The 18,039-nt window shown below is 46.4% G+C and overlaps 1 protein-coding gene and 1 pseudogene across 1 annotated transcript in view; both read right to left on the bottom strand.

The window, feature by feature from the left end:
* Positions 1–18,039, bottom strand: part of LOC120909614 (zinc finger protein OZF-like) — a 713,034-nt gene that overhangs the window by 605,026 nt on the left and 89,969 nt on the right. The window lies entirely within an intron of this gene.
* On the bottom strand, positions 1,517–1,702 carry LOC120912493 (annotated as a pseudogene).

Here is an 18,039-nt window from a genome sequence, read left to right on the forward strand (position 1 = left end):
GGAGAGAGAAGGAGGGGGTGTCACTGCTGGTTGGGTTCCTCTAGGAGAGAGAAGGAGGGGGTGTCACTGCTGGTTGGGTCCCTCTAGGAGAGAGAAGGAGGGGGTGTCACTGCTGGTTGGGTTCCTCTAGGAGAGAGAAGGAGGGGGTGTCACTGCTGGTTGGGTCCTTCTAGGAGAGAGAAGGAGGGGGTGTCACTGCTGGTTGGGTTCCTCTAGGAGAGAGAAGGAGGGGGTGTCACTGCTGGTTGGGTTCCTCTAGGAGAGAGAAGGAGGGGGTGTCACTGCTGGTTGGGTCCCTCTAGGAGAGAGAAGGAGGGGGTGTGACTGCTGGTTGGGTCCCTCTAGGAGAGAGAAGGAGGGGGTGTCACTGCTGGTTGGGTCCCTCTAGCAGTGTAGTCTGATCTTCAGCAGAAGCTTTAAAGGAAGACAATTTGGTAAGAGAGGAGCTAGGTGTTTTTTTTTTTTTTTTTGAAAAGCCTGTGGCGTGCAAAACACAACCCAAAAACTCCACCCGGTGCAGAGAAAAATGTGCACACACATAAAGAGTGACATCACAAAAAACTGCGACGGGTGCATCGTCAGTGGTCCTCCGAAAAGGACCCGTCTCTGATCCCCCGGGGCGTTAGGCTCCTGACAGGGAAAAGAGTTACTGTGGTCCATACAGCCGAAGCCATATGGACCCATCTTGGTCCAAGCAGCCGAAGCCACAAGGACCCAACATCCTCAGAGGGACTGCCGAAACAGAACCCTCCTCGGTGAGGCTCCCCCGAAGGGAGACCCCATGAGAGCCGGTGAACCTAACCAGAAGGCCGAGTCCACCAACTCCCAAGACTTTCAGAGACCGGCCCGAGGACCAGCACCCTACTCGCCACACTAAAAGTGCAAGCACCAAACAGAAAAAGTGACAAAACGAGACAAACAGGGGAAAATAATAAAAGAAAGTGGGGAAAAGGAAGATGGGAAGGTGAGGAAAGTGACCAATGTGAAATACATTGGCCGGCCCTCCGGCCAGGATAAAAATTCCACTGGTCCTAGCCAAAAGGCCCGGCCCAAGCGGCAGGTGTGAAAAGTGTGTTGTGGAGATCAGTGACCTGAAGGTGCCACACGATGAGTGCCCCTCAAACACTCGTGCAATGTATGGCACCCCTGGACTGCCACTCCAGGGGCACAATCTCCACAGGCTTTTCAACGGTCCCTAGCCCCCGGTCCGGACCGGCAGCACCCTTCCCAGCCAGGAAGGTGGGGGAGAGCCTACTGACGCAGACTCTACCCACAACCCCTATCTCTCCCACCTAATCACATTCTGGAAGTACTACCCGCTCCATCCCGGTTAAAGGAGAAGCAAGGGTTCCCTCCACAACAACTGACTGGGGCAGATACCACCGAATCCAGGGACCCGGCCTCTTGGCTTCGACCTCATGCCTCTCTGTCCGCATCAGAAGGCTTCCACCTCCACACCAACAGGCTTAGCGTCCGCCGACTGCCATCCCTTTCCCCCTGCCACAGGGTACCGGGGACAGTCAGCTTAGCACCACCTATTGGCAACTGATAAGAACAGATACTACACTTGATCTTAGCCAAAAGGCCGAGAAGCGGCAGGGAAGACAACCACGGTCAGCACGGCCTAGAGTGTGCAATGGCCGAGCCTCGCCCTGGGAGAACCACCTTCATGATCATGGTGTCTCCCCTGCCAGGTAAGAGGAGCTAGGTGTTGCTTGTGGATGAAAAGAAAGTACTACATGACCAGACTGACAATTTCTATGTAGTAGTCATCAGCCATCACAGGCAGCTTCATTTGCTTGGAGAGCGCCACCTGCCTCTGAAAGTGGAAAATATGACATTTCCAGATGTAACATTTCATATTTATTAAAAATGCAATTATATTAATGATTTTTTTTGTATAATAGAAATAAAGAATAAATATTTCCAATCATAAACTGAAGATATTCTTTGTAAGTTGATTGATAAAAGTCTTCCTTCAGATTTGTATGATGAAATGTTCTTTTCTTTTATTCCTTTTTCTAACACTACAGGTAAGGCCCATCCTGTAGGTTTTAGTTTCAATTTTGTGTCTTAGTAGTTTTGGTTTTAACGGCTTGTAGTTGTTGGAACAGCCGACTCCTCCCCCTTCTCATAAATCTCAGGACCTCTGTAGTAGACTTCAATGATAAGTCCATCGGGCCACTTTCTGTTTTTGTTTAAACCACGTATTTTCCATATAGGTTATACCAATGGTTCTCAACCTCAGTCCTCAAGTACCCCCAACAGGCCATGTTTTGGGAATTTCTCTTCGATAAAATAGCTGTCCAAAATACCAAGCCATTGACTCTGATTTAAAGCACCTGTGCAAGATAAAGGAAAACCTGCAAACATGGCCTGTTAGGGGTACTTGAGGTATGAGGTTTAGAACCACTGGGTTATACCACAATAAAATGTAAAGGGAAAAAATATGTGCCTACCCAAAACCAAAAATAAGTGTAACAAAGAATGAACACTGAACGGGAGTGAAGCAGCTACACAAGAATGTGACAAAACTCAGACAAATGTGGATGGTAATGTAGCGCTACGTGTGGGCCAAAAGGCAATGGCTGTATACACCTAATGGGGTGTGACCATATATTGTGACACAAAGGATGTAATGGCAAAATTGCACCACAACAAAATGTGAAATTCAAGTCAATAAAGTGAACAATATAAACAAAAACATAATATAGGCCCGGAATTCACAAAGCACTTACGCTGACGTATAACAAGTTACGCCGACGTAAGTGCAAATGTGCGCCGTCGTATCTCAGCGGCAGACCCACAAACAGATATGCGCCTAAAACCAGACTACACCCCGCCGACGTAGCTTGCTTACGCCGGCGTAAAGAGTGGGCGCACATTTAGGCTGGGTGCATGGTGCCGCTCCCATTGATTAGTCATTCAAATATGCAAATGAGGGAAATACGGCGATTCACAAACCTGCGTGCACCCGACGCAGGCTACTGGAGGTGCGCGTTAGGCCCCATACACACGAGAGGATTTATCCGCGGATACGGTCCACCGGAGCGTTTCCGCGGATAAATCCTCTCGAGAATTTTGATCCGATGGAGCGTACTCACCATCAGATCGAAATCCGCGCCGAAATCCCATCGCGATGACGTGTCGCGCCGTCGCCGCGATGATGATATAAGGATATCCACGCATGCGTCGAATCATTACGACGCATGCGGGGGATTGATTCGGACGGATTGATCCGGTGAGTCTGTACAGACCAGCGGATCAATCCATTGGGATGGATTTAAGCGGATAGATTTGAAAGCATGTCTTCAAATTTTTATCCGCTGGAAATCCATCCCAGGGGATAAAAATCCTCGGAAACAGATCCGCTGGATCATACACACCAGGGGATCTATCCGCTGGAGCCGGTCCGTGGATCAATTCCAGCGGATGGATCCTCTCGTGTGTATGGGGCCTAAGTTGTACGTCGGCGTAAAGTTATTCCCCATAAAGGAGGTTCTGGTTTAGAGCATTAGAGATAAGCTTAACGATTTTAAAATATTGTTTAATGAAAGACAAGGAAATGGTGCAGTAAATATATTTATAGAAAAAGATAATACAGCAGAAAAAATAAAATAATACAACAGCAAAAACAAAACAGAAAAGGATCAAGAATGAAAGTCCTTGGTTCTTTGGGTTCCGGCAAAGTTCAGTCAATGGAACATACAGTAAAAATTATCTGAGATTGGCTCTCAGCAAATAGGACTCTTGGCAGATGTGCTTCATTTGATGGAAAGTCTCAAGTTGGAGTTACAACACCTTTATATGGACCTTCTAGGACTTCTTCATGATTCGTAATGAGACCATGCCTGCCCAAGGAAACTAAGTATTTGAGAAAGCTTGCACCACTAAATGTACTCAGCCAATGAGAGGTAATGACTCAATTTTTATTTGAAAAAGGCCTAGAGGACCGCCTTTTAAGTGGTGGGGTTAACGTGTTTCGTCCTGGAAGACAACTTAAGAAAACAGACCTCTTGCAAGAGTTTCCACCACAAAATGTACTCAGCCAATGAGAGGTGAAGACTCAATTTTTATTTTTCTCCTGCTATCAATGGCCAACACGGTACAACACTTCATCCATGTCTTTGGTGATCTCTGATCTCCTTATCAACTGTTTCTTACATGATGAAGATCAGCCATGGAGTATATCTGAGGTGTATATCAGGGTGTGCTTCTTCCCCACATGTCCAGCAACATTCATATACAAGACATTTCCCGCACTCATGGGTGTCTTGTCCTCTTTGAGGGTTGTGTGGATTAAGTTTAGTAATACAAGACTACTGTAAAAGAAAAATTCCACACTCAGGATTAAAGCTTTTTCCGCATGTGGCATATCTGATGTTCAGTGAGATTGGACTTGTTTGCAAAACATTTTCCGCATTCAGGACAGGAAAACGGCTTCTCCCCCGTGTGCATTCTCTGATGTCTGAAAAGATTGGACTTCTGCGAAAAACTTTTCCCACACTCAGAACAGGCATACGGCTTCTCCCCCGTGTGCAATCTCTGATGTCTGTAAAGATTGGACTTCCCTGAAAAACACTTCCCGCACTCAGGACAGGGATGCGGTTTCTCACCCATGTGCAGTTTCTGATGTCGGGAAATATTGGTTTTATCTGAAAAACATTTCCCACACTCAGCGCAGAAGTACGGCTTCTCCCCTGTGTGACATCTTTGATGCAAAACAAGCTTTGATTTCCGTGTAAAGCTTTTCCCGCACTCAGAACAAGAATACGGCTTCTCACCCGTGTGTAACCTCTTATGTTGGTAAAGATTGGTCTTCTGTGAAAAAGATTTCCCACACTCAGGACAGGTATATTTCTTCTTGACTGAATGATATATTTGATGTCTGACATGTTGACAGCATTTACAGGACTCCTGGCAGGACCATGTCTTCTCCTCAGTATGATTTACTTTAGGCACATTAGGATCAGATTTATGGACATGCTTCCCGCACTCAGCACTGGAAATCCTCTTATGTTTTGGAAGGACGGCACCGTCCCTCACAATCTGAGGTTCCTCAGGATAAGAGGAATACGATGGTTCGGCACCGTCCCTCACAGTCTGAGGTTTCTCAGGATAAGAGGAATACGATGGTCCGGCACCGTCCCGCACAGTCTGAGGTTCCTCGGGATAAGAGGAATACGATGGCCCGGCACCGTCCCGCACAGTCTGAGGTTCCTCAGGATAAGAGGAATACGATGGTCCGGCACCGTCCAGCACAGTCTGAGGTTCCTCAGGATAAGAGGAATGCGATGGTCCGGCACCGTCCCTCACAGTCTGAGGTTCCTCAGGATAAGAGGAATACGATGGTCCGGCACCGTCCCGCACAGTCTGAGGTTCCTCAGGATAAGAGGAATACGATGGTCCGGCACCGTCCCGCACAGTCTGAGGTTCCTCAGGATAAGAGGAATAAGATGGTCCGGCACCGTCCCTCACAGTCTGAGGTTCCTCAGGATAAGAGGAATATGATGGTCCGGCACCGTCCCTCACAGTCTGAGGTTCCTCAGGATAAGAGGAATACGATGGTCCGGCACCATCCCGCACAGTCTGAGGTTCCTCAGGATAAGAGGAATACGATGGTCCATCTACACTGTGTGGTGCCGGATGGACATTTGAGGTAGTCGGGTTTTCTCCTGGACTATACTGTGCGATGTCCTCATCTTCTACTTTACAGTCTGGAGACAAAGTGAGACAATCCTCTGAGGTTTTCCTCATCTCCCGTCCATCTACTAAAATAGAAATACAAAGATTATTACTAGACATGAGCAGATTGGTTCCCCTAAACCAGGGCTCCGCCCACATCAGGCAGCTTTGTCTCTGAGGATCTTACAATTCCCCCCTCAAGGTAACTAGTAAATGGCTCCTCTGATCTCCTACCAGATCATTTCTTTATTCATGGACCTTAGTCAGAGAGTGAGGAAACAACGAGAACTGTCTTTTATAGGAGTGACAGTGATGAGGGGATTATAGGACGAGTGTCCCCACCCCCTCTATCACTCATTGCCATCTTCCCAACACAAGAAGTCTTGCACTTCCTTATTTAGTCCATGATTTAGTCATGAACAACAGCGGGGCTGAGGTTGGTGTTTGGTGTGCCCTCATAAGATTGGTGTTAGGTGGCCATCGTGTCTCCTTACATTGGTATTTAGTGCTAGCCTGAGATCTTGCTAGACCGAGAGCACTGGGCTGGAAACCCAAGGTTGAGCAATGCCTATGGTAAAAGTCAACAACTTCCTTCCAGCTGAACCCCAGAATCTACTTAGAGACATACATTGTGTCTGCAGCAAAAAAGATTATCAGAAAAAAAAGAAAGATCTAGTGTCCAGGACCGGGAACACAGCTCTGGAAATTGACCATTACCAGCTTATTACAGGCTGATATCACCCAGTCCCCACCCTACTCTGGACCAATCAGTGAGCAGTATGGGCGGAGGAATGGATTTAGTGTTAATGACCCACCTGTGCTGATCTCTGTAGGAGTGTCCTCCTCTATAAATGTCCCCGTTATTCCATCCTCCTCCATAGACTGCTGATCATCCCTCACGTACGTCTCTTCTTCATCTTCTTCTTCTGCTTTAATCTCAACTTTTATAGCGATCAGATCTTCACCCTAAACCAAGAGAAATATTAAAAATAACATCTGTAAAATATAAGCTCTAATGATGTGTCCACCCATCATCTCCATGAGTCACTTACATGTTCTAGATCCTCCATCTCATCAACCTTGTAATAGTGAGGGATGGTGTGACCTTCCTGTGTGGAATCCCGGGAATACAGAGGACGGGGACATCTCTCTGGTGGGTTCCTGGTATTAGGTGGCTCCATCATATCCTTGTGTCCTTCTGAAAACTTCTCCATCCCTCCATACTCCTCTTTATACTCTTCTTTAACAACAAAATTATCATCCCCTAGGATTTCACTCTGAATATAGAATAATTTATTATAACAAACATGCTTGTGTATAAATCATAACCACCAATATTTGTTCCTCATCTACCTGATGATGGTGGGGGATGGTGTGACCTTCCTGTGTGGAATCCCGGGAATACAGAGGACGGGGACATCTCTCTGGGGGGTTCCCATTACTGGATCCATCTGTAGGAAACACACACACTGACTGAATACATTGTTTCTATGTGTTTATCAGATGATGGGGGATCTAGGTGGAGCCTCCGTACTGCTCTCTCCTTTACAATAAAGTCTCCTCTTACCCGGTGATGTGAGGGGCGGCTGATTCTCCATCATGACGTTCTTGTATAGATCCTTGTGTTCTTCTAAATACTCCTACATAGGGAAATAGACATGTATAGTACAGTCACCATCTAGACAAGTCTCTTGTCTGTTACTGAATATTGTCTTAGAATTCCCAGAATCCTCCTCACCTCTCCTGTCAGCAGCTTCATCATCTTCTTGGTGACTTCTAGAATCTTCTCCATGTTGTGTCTCTCAGGTTTTAGGGAGTCACATGGAGGCACTGTGATGGTCATATGATCACCTGACTTCACACGAGGAAATCTCTGTTTTGAGAAACCAAGAGGAATATGATGTTAGAATCCCAGAATCCTCCTCACCTCTCCGGTCAGGTCTGTGTATTATTAATAGAGATAAGAGTGATGTCATGTGACCTCCCAGAATCCTCCTCACCTCTCCGGTCAGGTCTGTGTTTTATTAATAGAGATAAGAGTGATGTCATGTGACCTCCCAGAATCCTCCTCACCTCTCCGGTCAGGTCTGTGTTTTATTAATAGAGATAAGAGTGATGTCATGTGACCTCCCAGAATCCTCCTCACCTCTATGGTCAGGTCTGTGTTTTATTAATAGAGATAAGAGTGATGTCATGTGACCTCCCAGAATCCTCCTCACCTCTCCGGTCAGCAGGTAGATGATCTCCAGGGTGAGGTTTAATATCTTCTCAGTCATGTGACTCCGGTCCTCCTCCATCCTCATTGGTGGCGTCATTTGATCTATACAGGTCTCCTTGTAGACGGATGACTTTGGGAAATGAAAGTAAGAATTATTTGAATGGTATTGGTCACACAATAATAGGATGTGGATGTGAGAGAGGGGTTTGCTGTACATTTTAATGTTGAACACATGCAAAAAAAAAGTATCAAGTCTTCCCAAAATCAGACCCAGGTCAAAGCATGCAGCCTGGCTGGCCGGGAGAGAAGAGGGGCAAGTCCCCCCCCTCCAAACCAAACAAGGCCACATGCCCTCATAATGGGCACAGGACCTGGTTCTCATTTATGAAGACAATGGGCTATTCCCCACAACCCTGGGCACATGGTTGTGGGGGTCTGTAGGTTTAGGGGTTATCTGAATTTGGTCTAAACAAGATTTGGAACTTATGTGAATAACTAACTCTTGCCGCCCACAAATGACTTAATGTAAGCAAAGGGGGCCTCCTGGGTGCCATCATTGACCAAATATGGACAGGCTCCGATAAGCTTCCCTCACCCGCAGACCCCCACAACCCCCAGACCAGTGTTGTGGGGAGGAGGCTCTTGTCCTCAATAAAATTGGGACAAGGAACTTTGTCCTTGGGCTTTATCAGGACATAGAAATCATATTCATGTGATATTAAATACGGTGAGAAGGTGACACATCTCCAAAATTAAGGAAATGTTCCGACCCGGTAAGTGGGGAAATGTTCTGCCCCTGAAGGGGTTAATCTAGGTTTCCACACTATATACGTGTGTATCATCATCTGCTGGAGATAAAAGACGTCACAGTGACTATGGAGGAAGAGGACGGACATGACGGGGGGTTACTGGGTGTAAATAGAAAATAAGATCTTATTACCTCCTCTGCTGCCAATTTCAGCAATGTCTCCTGTCTACTTCCTCCTGCTACCTCACTTCCTGTCTGTACCTGACATCACTTCCTGTTAGTAGTTATCATAGAGACTGTCTGTCTCTGTATAAGTGAGATCGCCACCTTGTGGAGTCTAAAGGAACTGCAGCCCCGAGAAACGACTCGTAGTTAAAATCAACAAGAGCTGACTCAAATTATAAATGCCCACTTTTTTTTTTAGCCCTAACATCTACAAAAAAAATATTTTTTTAAATAATTATTTATCATTTTCCTTCCACTTCACAATTATTTGTGTTGGTGTATCACATAAAATACATTTACGCTTTTGGTTGTAACATGATAAAACGTGGAGAATTTCAAGGGGTATGAATACTTGTTCAAGGCACTGTATCTAGGAGAGTGCCACATGCACTCCTGGTCTCCTTGGGCCAGGGACACTCACTGCATCTGGCACAATCACTAGCGCGTAGTTCCAAGATAGGCTTCTTCCCCTAGCCTGACCAGGTTTGCACAAAACTGGTTACTCCGGGATCCTTCTTCTCCATGTGGGTCCATCATGAGATGTACAGTCTAATATGGAATTAAGGGTGTGCCACCCTCTTCCCAGCAGGAAGGGTCCTGAGCATCCACTTCAGATAAATAAAACAGCCAGAAGCTCAGTCCAACTTTATTATAATAGTTCTTGGCACAAGTCTGCAAGAATATTAGTATTAGAAAACATCAGTTCTTGATTGAGTAGGATTGTACCTTAGGGTGCCAAATAGCCGGGGTGTTCTTCCAATGGGTAGTGAAGAATGAAGATGCCTCTTCCAGAAATTCACTGTGTCACACTCATCGACCTTCTCCTGCCCCGAGTCCATGATGAAGAACTTTAACTGGACATGCATTCCAATAGCTTCCCCAGCCCCTCTGTTCCAGGACACCTCCTCCATGACCGTGTAAGGATGAGGCTCCTTCCGAGCTATCCTTGACTCCTCCACTGGGCCTCGCACCCCCCCCCAGATGAGGATGGGGCCCCTGCTGCTATCTAGCACTCCATTCTCCATGTCTCCAGGCTGACAACTCCCCTCCAGTGGGCTGGACCTGAGCTTCAGTAGGAGGCTTGCCCCCTGCCAATTCCAAGTGGGGATTGGTCAGGGCTCCTCACATGAGCTCCCTGTCAATCCAGTCCTGTGCTCTTCCCCTCTGTTCTAGAACATTCTCCCTGGAAGCAGGGGGGCCCCCCAGAACTAAAGCACAGGTGGCATGGGCATCCGCTGAAATTTTTTCAGGGGGGGGGCGCTTTGGCAGCGGCGATACACAGTCGCATTTTACCCTTTCTTTGACCGTTAACGGGGGTTAAAAACGCCCCCCCCACGTTAAAATGTAAAAACACCCCACTGTGCCCCCTGCATCTTTCAATATCTCTTTGTCACTACTGTGTACCCCCCTCTCCACAACTGCAACTCTGGACCCCTTTACATTACACACCTCACAGCTCTGGACCCCTTTACATTACACAGCACCCTGCATCATTGGACCCCTTTACAATACACAGCACCCTGCATCACTGGCCCCCTTTACATTACACAGCACCCTGCATCACTGGACCCCTTTACATTACACAGCACCCCTTTCCCTTGACTGAAACACTACATTATATTGACAGTATATTTATTTTGACTTGTGTGATAGGAGGAACACTAGAAGACTATCAGACGAGCTGAACTAGGGGGGTGGGTCCTTGCACACAGACCCAGCTCCATGACATACGATACGAGTGTCGGAGAACAGAAGGAGGGAAGCGCTGCTGTCGCCGCTTAAAGCGGTCCATGGCCAGTTCGACCCTGCTCCTGGCTCTCCCTGGCCATTGCAGGGGGGGCAAACGACCCCCCTTGCCCTATGGAGCGGACGCCCATGACAGGTGGTCACACCCACTGCCAGGGCCAGATTAAGAACATCATGGGCCTGGTGCTGAGGATTTTGGTGGGGCCTTTTAGGCTGCATTCACACCTTCGCGACAAGTAATGCCACGTACGCAGCGTATTTTGCCGCGAATAGTGTAACTTTTTTTTTACAAATCCTTCCTATTGCTTTGTATGGCCGAACGCCAATGCCGCCTGAAAAAAAGGGTCCGGGACTTTTTTTCATGCCGCAGGTGTACGGCGTCTATGAGATGTGAACCATCTCATAGACAGCAATGGGAATTCTCCCCTCCAGCGGCACGAGCGGCCGGCGTCGGGCGTTTTATCGCGGAGGTGTGAATGGGGTGTAATAAATAATAAATAAATGCATGGGAATGACATGAACGCAGCCCAGCCAAGGCAAGTGACCAAAGGCACAGAACCCAGAAGGAAGACCGGGTGAAGATGTAAGCGCCCCGGCCCCGCCTGATTCATCGCAGCACTGGAGAGCTCAGTCTGAAAATTGAAGTGTACACTAATGTGCTAATATGCTGTGCATACTTGTACATTGTGGCATAACCTACCCCAGGGCCTCTAAAAAGTAGTAATGTCAGGAAAGTGTACTACCGCTTTATTATCACAGGATCCCAGGAGCCTCTCATGGGGCCCCTACTGACCCGGTGGACGATGGCCCTTGGGCAGTGCCTAAGTGCACAGTTGCCAACATTTAAAAAATATTTTCAGGGCCACTTTTTTATATAAGTGCTATATTTAGAGTAGCTGAGATCCCCGATGTTCCTCTATACATCATAGTAGTAATCACAAAATTAAATGAGTACTAATAATGGGGCAGAACAAATATGAGAACTGATATTTCCTTTAGTTGAACTAACAAAAGTGTGTCCATTCTAGAGCTGGTAACATTGAGGATATTCAGTATAATTTTAAAGAACTGTTTTTGTGGGTAAGCGACATAGGGGAGGAGTATGGACGGTATATAAGTGGGAAGTATGTGCAGGTGAGGGAGAGGAATGTGAAGGGTCTAACAGTGGGCACTATGTACAGGAGAGGAGTACAAAGGGTACGGAAAAAAGCACTATGTACAGGAGAGGAGTGTGAAGGGTATGACAATGGGCAGTATGTACAGGAAGAGTGAGGGGGTATGACAGAGGGTAGTACGTACCAGAGAGAAGTGTGGAGGGTATGATGGGGCAGTATGTACAGGAGAGGAGTGTGGAGGGTATGGCAGTGGGCAGTATGTACAGGAGAGGAATGTAGACGGTATGATAGTGGGCTCTATGTATAGGAGAGGAGTGTGGAGGGTATGACAGTGAACACTATGTATAGGAGAGGAGTGTGGAGGGTATGACAGTGGGCACTATGTATAGGAGAGGAGTGTGGAGGGTATGACAGTGAGCAGTATGTACAGGAGAGGAGTGTGGAGGGTGCGACAGTGGGCACTAAGTACAGGAGAGAAGTGTATGACAGCAGGCACTATGTACAGGAGAGGAGTGTGAAGGGTATGACAGTGGGCGCTATGTATAGGAGAGGAGTGTGGAGGGTATGACAGTGGGCACTATGTACAGGAGAGGAGTGTGTAGGGTATGACAGTGGGTACTATGTATAGGAGAGAAGTGTGGAGAGTATGACAGTGGGCACTATGTACAGGAGAGGAGTGTGGAAAGTATGACAGTGAGCACTATGTACAGGAGTGGAAGGATATTTAGGGACTGAGTAGTGGTTAAGCGGGTCATACATGGATTGAAATTACGCCAATTATGCAGAGACCAGCCATAGTCAATCTATGTATGGGCTAGCTGGTTTTACACAAGTCAATCTATTAATCAACTTGAGTACAACCAGCCTGTTTTTTTTTTCTTAAAACAATCAGTGCTGCCAGCTAAAGTTAGCAACACTGATCATTGTACGCACTGGCAGAACACAATAACACTGCAGGAGTGATTCCCTCATCCACAGGTCAGCAGGTGAGAGGGTGTGTGGGGACAGGCTGGGGAGAGATACTAGTCAGTGGCTGGGTAGGCACCGGTAGTATCAGAGCCAGATACACACAGGTTACATACGCCACGATCGTTAGAGCGAGAACAATAATTCTAGTACTAGACCTCCTCTGTAACTCTAAACATGTAACCTAAAAAAATGTAAAGCATCGCTTAGGATACCAAAAAAAATTGTGCTAACTTAACTAACTAACTGTTTTTTTAATGAATGAAACATTTTTTTCCAAAAAAACATGTTTGAAAAATTGCTGCACAAATACCGTGCTAGAGCTGCGCAATCAATCGTTAAAAAAATTGTGATTTCCAATCAACCCCCCTGACGATCTTCAATGCAGAGTTTGCTGATTCTTTCATATAACAAGTGGAGAGACTTTCAGCTGTCAAAAGAAAATATCTGGGCAGTCTGCCAAGTTTTTAACAGGAAACATTGTAACTGACACTTCCTTCTTAGATCAAAGGGATACACTTCTGTGTGTAAAGAACAAATCTGGGCAGTCTGCGAAGTTTGTAAACAAAATGAAACATTGTAACTAACTAACATTGTAACTAAATTTAACCACTTAAAGTCCAACACTTGTTTCTTAAGTTAAAAAGCAATATTATTTGCTAGAAAATTACTTGGAACTGCCAAACATTATATATATTTTAGCAGAGACTCCAGGGAATACAATGGCTATTGCTGCAATATGTTATGTCACACTGCATTTTCCCACTTCAATGAATAATAAAAACCATAAAAACAAAACAGTGAAGTTAGCCCATCTTTTTTTTTTTTTGTTTTAATGTGAAAGATGATGTTACGCCGCAACAATCGTGAGAGAATCGTGATCTATCTTCTAAGCAAAAAAGTTGCAATTCTCATTTTAGCCAGAATCGTGCAGCTCTGTACCCTGCAACATAAAAAGTGCAAAGACCACCATAAAGTAATTTTCTAGCAAAAAACAAATGATGATTTTTACATGTAGTAGAGAAGTGTCAGAATTGGCCTGGGTGGCAAGGGGTTAATTACCATGAGTAATATACAAATAATTATTATAAGCACTGTGATCCTATCAGTCTACTGTAGTGTGTCAGCTTGTATTTATATTGGCCGCTCTGAATGTAGCTTCTGACAGGCTGTGCAAGCAGGCCCGTATCTCTGGAACCATAAATGATAGCCGTCCCATATTTTAACCAGTTGTGGGGTAGCTCTTCCCATGCCTACCCCCAAATGTGGGGTTTCTGTGACCTCTGGTCATCGAGCTACAACCCCCCAAATTCGATCTTAAAAAAAAAAAAAATTCTTAAAAAAAAAAAAAAAAAAAATTTTTTTTTTTTTTTTTTTTTTTGGGCAAATGGGCCTATCTTGAGAAAGGGGCCTGGAGCTGCAGCTCCATCAGCCCCATTGTTAATCCGGCCCTGCCCACTGCTAAACTAACCACTCCCTGCCCCCAGATCAAAACAAGCAGGCCTAGCCTGAAGCATAGGTCTGCCTAAATTTACCTGTGCTGGCAGCTTACCTCACAAAAATCCTCACTCTAGCACCTACCTATGGTTGAGGGTGCCACATTCAGAAATTCGGATGTAACGATTTTTAATGATTTAAAAACAAATTATAATAAAAACAGCAAATTAATTAGTAATCTATTGTTTCATTCATTGGTGTTTTCTGAGTTCTCCCGTGTCACATATGATTGACCAAAGTCACAAACAAGTCGCAAGCAAGTCACATCAAGGACATAAGGAATGAATCCGAATTGTCTGAAATGACTTCCAAAAACACAAATCGTTTTCGGAACAACGGATATGCGAAACGAATCTGACTATACGACACTAATTCCGAAAACAAATCATTCTAACATAACGAATATGGCAAAACAAAACAATTGACTTAAAGGATGAATCCGAAACTAAACAAAATTGTTCATCCCGCACATCGCTTCAGAAAGGTTTATGGTGAAGCTAATGTGCACAGCACTCCTCCTCCTCCTTTACAGGAGTGACAGACAGGGAGGTGTGCATGACTTACGTGAGGGATGCATGGACATCACACAACCTTTCTTTTTACAAACATTATGGCAAGAAGTTTTAAGATGAAAACCAGAGAGCCGGTAAACTGAGTGAAAAGCCAACATTGCAGAGTGAGATCCAGCAAGTTCCTGGTTAAGTAAGTGTAGCTCCTCCCCTGGGTATACTGGGAGCAAAGAGGTACCTCCAGAGACAGCGTTTTGTATCGTGACTGCGACATTTAGGTGGACACTTCTGACACTATTTTGGGGCCATCGTAATTTTTACAGCGACCAGTGCTATAAAAATGCACCGATTACTGTGAAAATGACACTGGCAGTAAAGGGGATAACCTTTAGGGGGCGCTGAAGGGGTTAAGTGTTTCCAAGGGAATGATTACTACTGTGTGAGGGCGTGGCTTGGCGTGTGACGTCACTGATCGTCATTCTCTATGACATTGAACAGACGATCAGTAGCAGTCACACTGGGAAGAACGGGGAAAGGTTTGTTTACACTTACCTCTCCCCATTCTTCAGCTCTGTGACCCGATCGCGGGACACCAGCGGCGATTGGGTCCACGGGCGCGGTCGCAGAGCACAGGACCAGGTCACTAGCACGCCGGCGGCGGCGCACTCGTGACCCACGGCTGGGCTCTTAAAGGCGACGTACATGTACGTGATTGTGCCCAGCCGTGCCATTCTGCCGACGTATATCGGCGTGAAGGGGTCCTTAAGTGGTTAAAGAAGTAGTAGGAGAGAGGGTTAGGGGAGGTTTCAGATACCAATTGCAGATCACTTACAGACTCTTTGAACCCAAAGGCAAAACAGCTTTCTTTTAGAAGATCTTGGATACCTGGATAGGCCTCTCACACAGACCTAGCAACCGGTAGAACCTTTAAGCCATCCGGCAACACTGTAATGCCGCGTACACATGGTCGGAATTTCTGACAACAAATGTTCGATGTGAGAAAATCCAACCGTGTGTAGGCTCCATCGGACATTTTCTGTCGAAATTTCCGACAACAAAAATTTGAGAGCTGGTTCTCAAATTTTCCGACAACAAAAGTTGTTGTCGGAAATTCCAAAAGTGTGTACACAATTCAAAGCACAAAAAATTGACGCATGCTCAGAATCAATTTGACGCATGCTCGGAATCATTGAACTTAATTTTTCTCGGCTCGTCGTAGTGTTGTATGCACCGCGTTCGCAATTTCCGACAACATTTGTGTGACCGCGTGTATGCAAGACAAGTTTGAGCGAACATCCGTCCGAAAAAAATCCACTGTTTTGTTGTCGGAATGTCCGATCGTGTGTATGCGGCATAAGAGTAGTTTGGATATAGTTGCGTCCTCCAAACAAGTCACCAGGCTCTCATGAGAGACCAACCTTCATCCTGGCTCTCTCCAGCAAGGGTCCTCCGCTTGGCTCGGCTTCCTCCACACGGGCAAGACAGCCTAAGGGCCACCTCAGGATCAGGAGGCCCCAGACAGGCTTCTGGGCCTACTTGCAGAATTTGCAGCAGAACATTCACAGGCCATGAGGGCCTCGAAGTAACGAACAGACTAAGAGCACATGGCACTGCCCAATAAATACCTCTTCCCAGAATGCATAGCGGCCAGGAACCTCCTACTGGGCTGTTTCTTGAAAAATAATATTCATTACAGCTCAACCTAGTTGTAATTCTCACACTGTCCTGTGGTACCAGTGACACCTACTGGCAACAGTTAGAAATGCACAACTCAGTCAAGTTTAGAACAAAACTAAATATACAATTGTAGCACTACCCCCGAAGAAGCTGCTGGTTTGTTTTGGGTGGCATGTTACCTCGTGGCTCTTCCGCCATCTAGGGGTGTATGGTGAAAGTAGTAGTAACGGAATGTCCACGACAGGTGTCTTTTTCTGTGCTTTTTATTACCCAGCCGGGTAAAAACAATAAAAATTGTGGTGAAGAGTAAAGATTCAGCAGAAGGAGAAATAGCAGATTCAGGTGTAGCATTAGGGAAACAGTCCTGCTTCCACGTGTAATGTTTATTTCGCCACTCCAGCCTGGGTGGGTTTAGTGTACCTGCACAGGCCCCCGCGATGGGATTTCGGTGCGGATTTCGATCCGATGGTGAGTACACTCCATCGGATCAAAATCCGCGGAAATCCTCTCGTGTGTACTAGGCCTGAAAGGAACAACTCTTGGGATCTTCTTAGGAGTAGGGACCCAGTCAATTACTGGGGCCCCGCCACAGCTCAAAAGGTTCTGGACCAACGTGGTCCCGGTGTATTGTCACATTCTGCTGCCTATCGTAGAATGCTGCGGAAGTCACGTGGCGGACAACTGCGCATGCGCTCCAACGGCAAATGCCATGCGTTCCAGGGGATTTACGACACTACACTCCAGTGAACCATCACAATTTGTCACGGAAGTGACGTATTACCATAGACGGAGCGGGGGGGGGGGGGGGAGATAGAGAGACACATTCAGAGCGAGAGAGAAATGGAGATATAGAGATACTGAGATACATTCAGAGCAAGAGAGAGATGGTGTACATATATTTTATATAAGGGAAGTAATGCACAAAGGGGAGGTAATCCCCTCCCTGAGCCCCGGTTCTCTCTCACTATCTCTATATCTGTATCCCTCTCTCGCTCTGAATGTATCTCTATATCTCTATTTCTTTCTCGCTCTGAATGTGTCTCTCTCTCTCTCCCCCCGCTCCGTGTATGGTAATACGTCACTTCCGTGACAAATTGTGATGGGTTCACTGGAGTGTAGTGTCGTAAATCCCCTGGAACGCATGGCATTTGCCATTGGAGCGCATTGCGCAGTTGGCCGCCACGTGACTTCCGCAGCATTCTGCGATAGGGAGCAGAATATGACAACACACCGGAACCAGGAAGACCGCATGGCACGTGCACCCCGGCCTGGAAGGCCATTTCCCCCCGGGGCGGCATGGTATGGTCACCCTGAAGGTGGGTGCCACACTGGAAGAAGGAACCAGACCAATGGCGTCTGCCTCATAAATACCCTCCCCCAGCATGCACAGTGATTAAAACCCCTCCTGATTGGCTGCTGGGGAAAAGCACCCAAACCTCGACTCCACTGCTGCCACCTATCGTCCTGGGGTGAGATCAGCACCCCAGAAGTGACAGAATGAGCCCATACCACAGCCAAGCTGAGACAGAGACCCAAATTTGAACAAATCAGCCGGGTCAGAGCCAACTAACTCTCTGACCCCTTCTAAATTTAAATTAGCACCGGTTCTTAAAAATAACCAGGCGCTACACAATCAAATCTGAGCTGTTTACA

Source organism: Rana temporaria, chromosome 8 (assembly GCF_905171775.1).
Source record: "Rana temporaria chromosome 8, aRanTem1.1, whole genome shotgun sequence".
Lineage (NCBI taxonomy): Eukaryota > Metazoa > Chordata > Amphibia > Anura > Ranidae > Rana > Rana temporaria.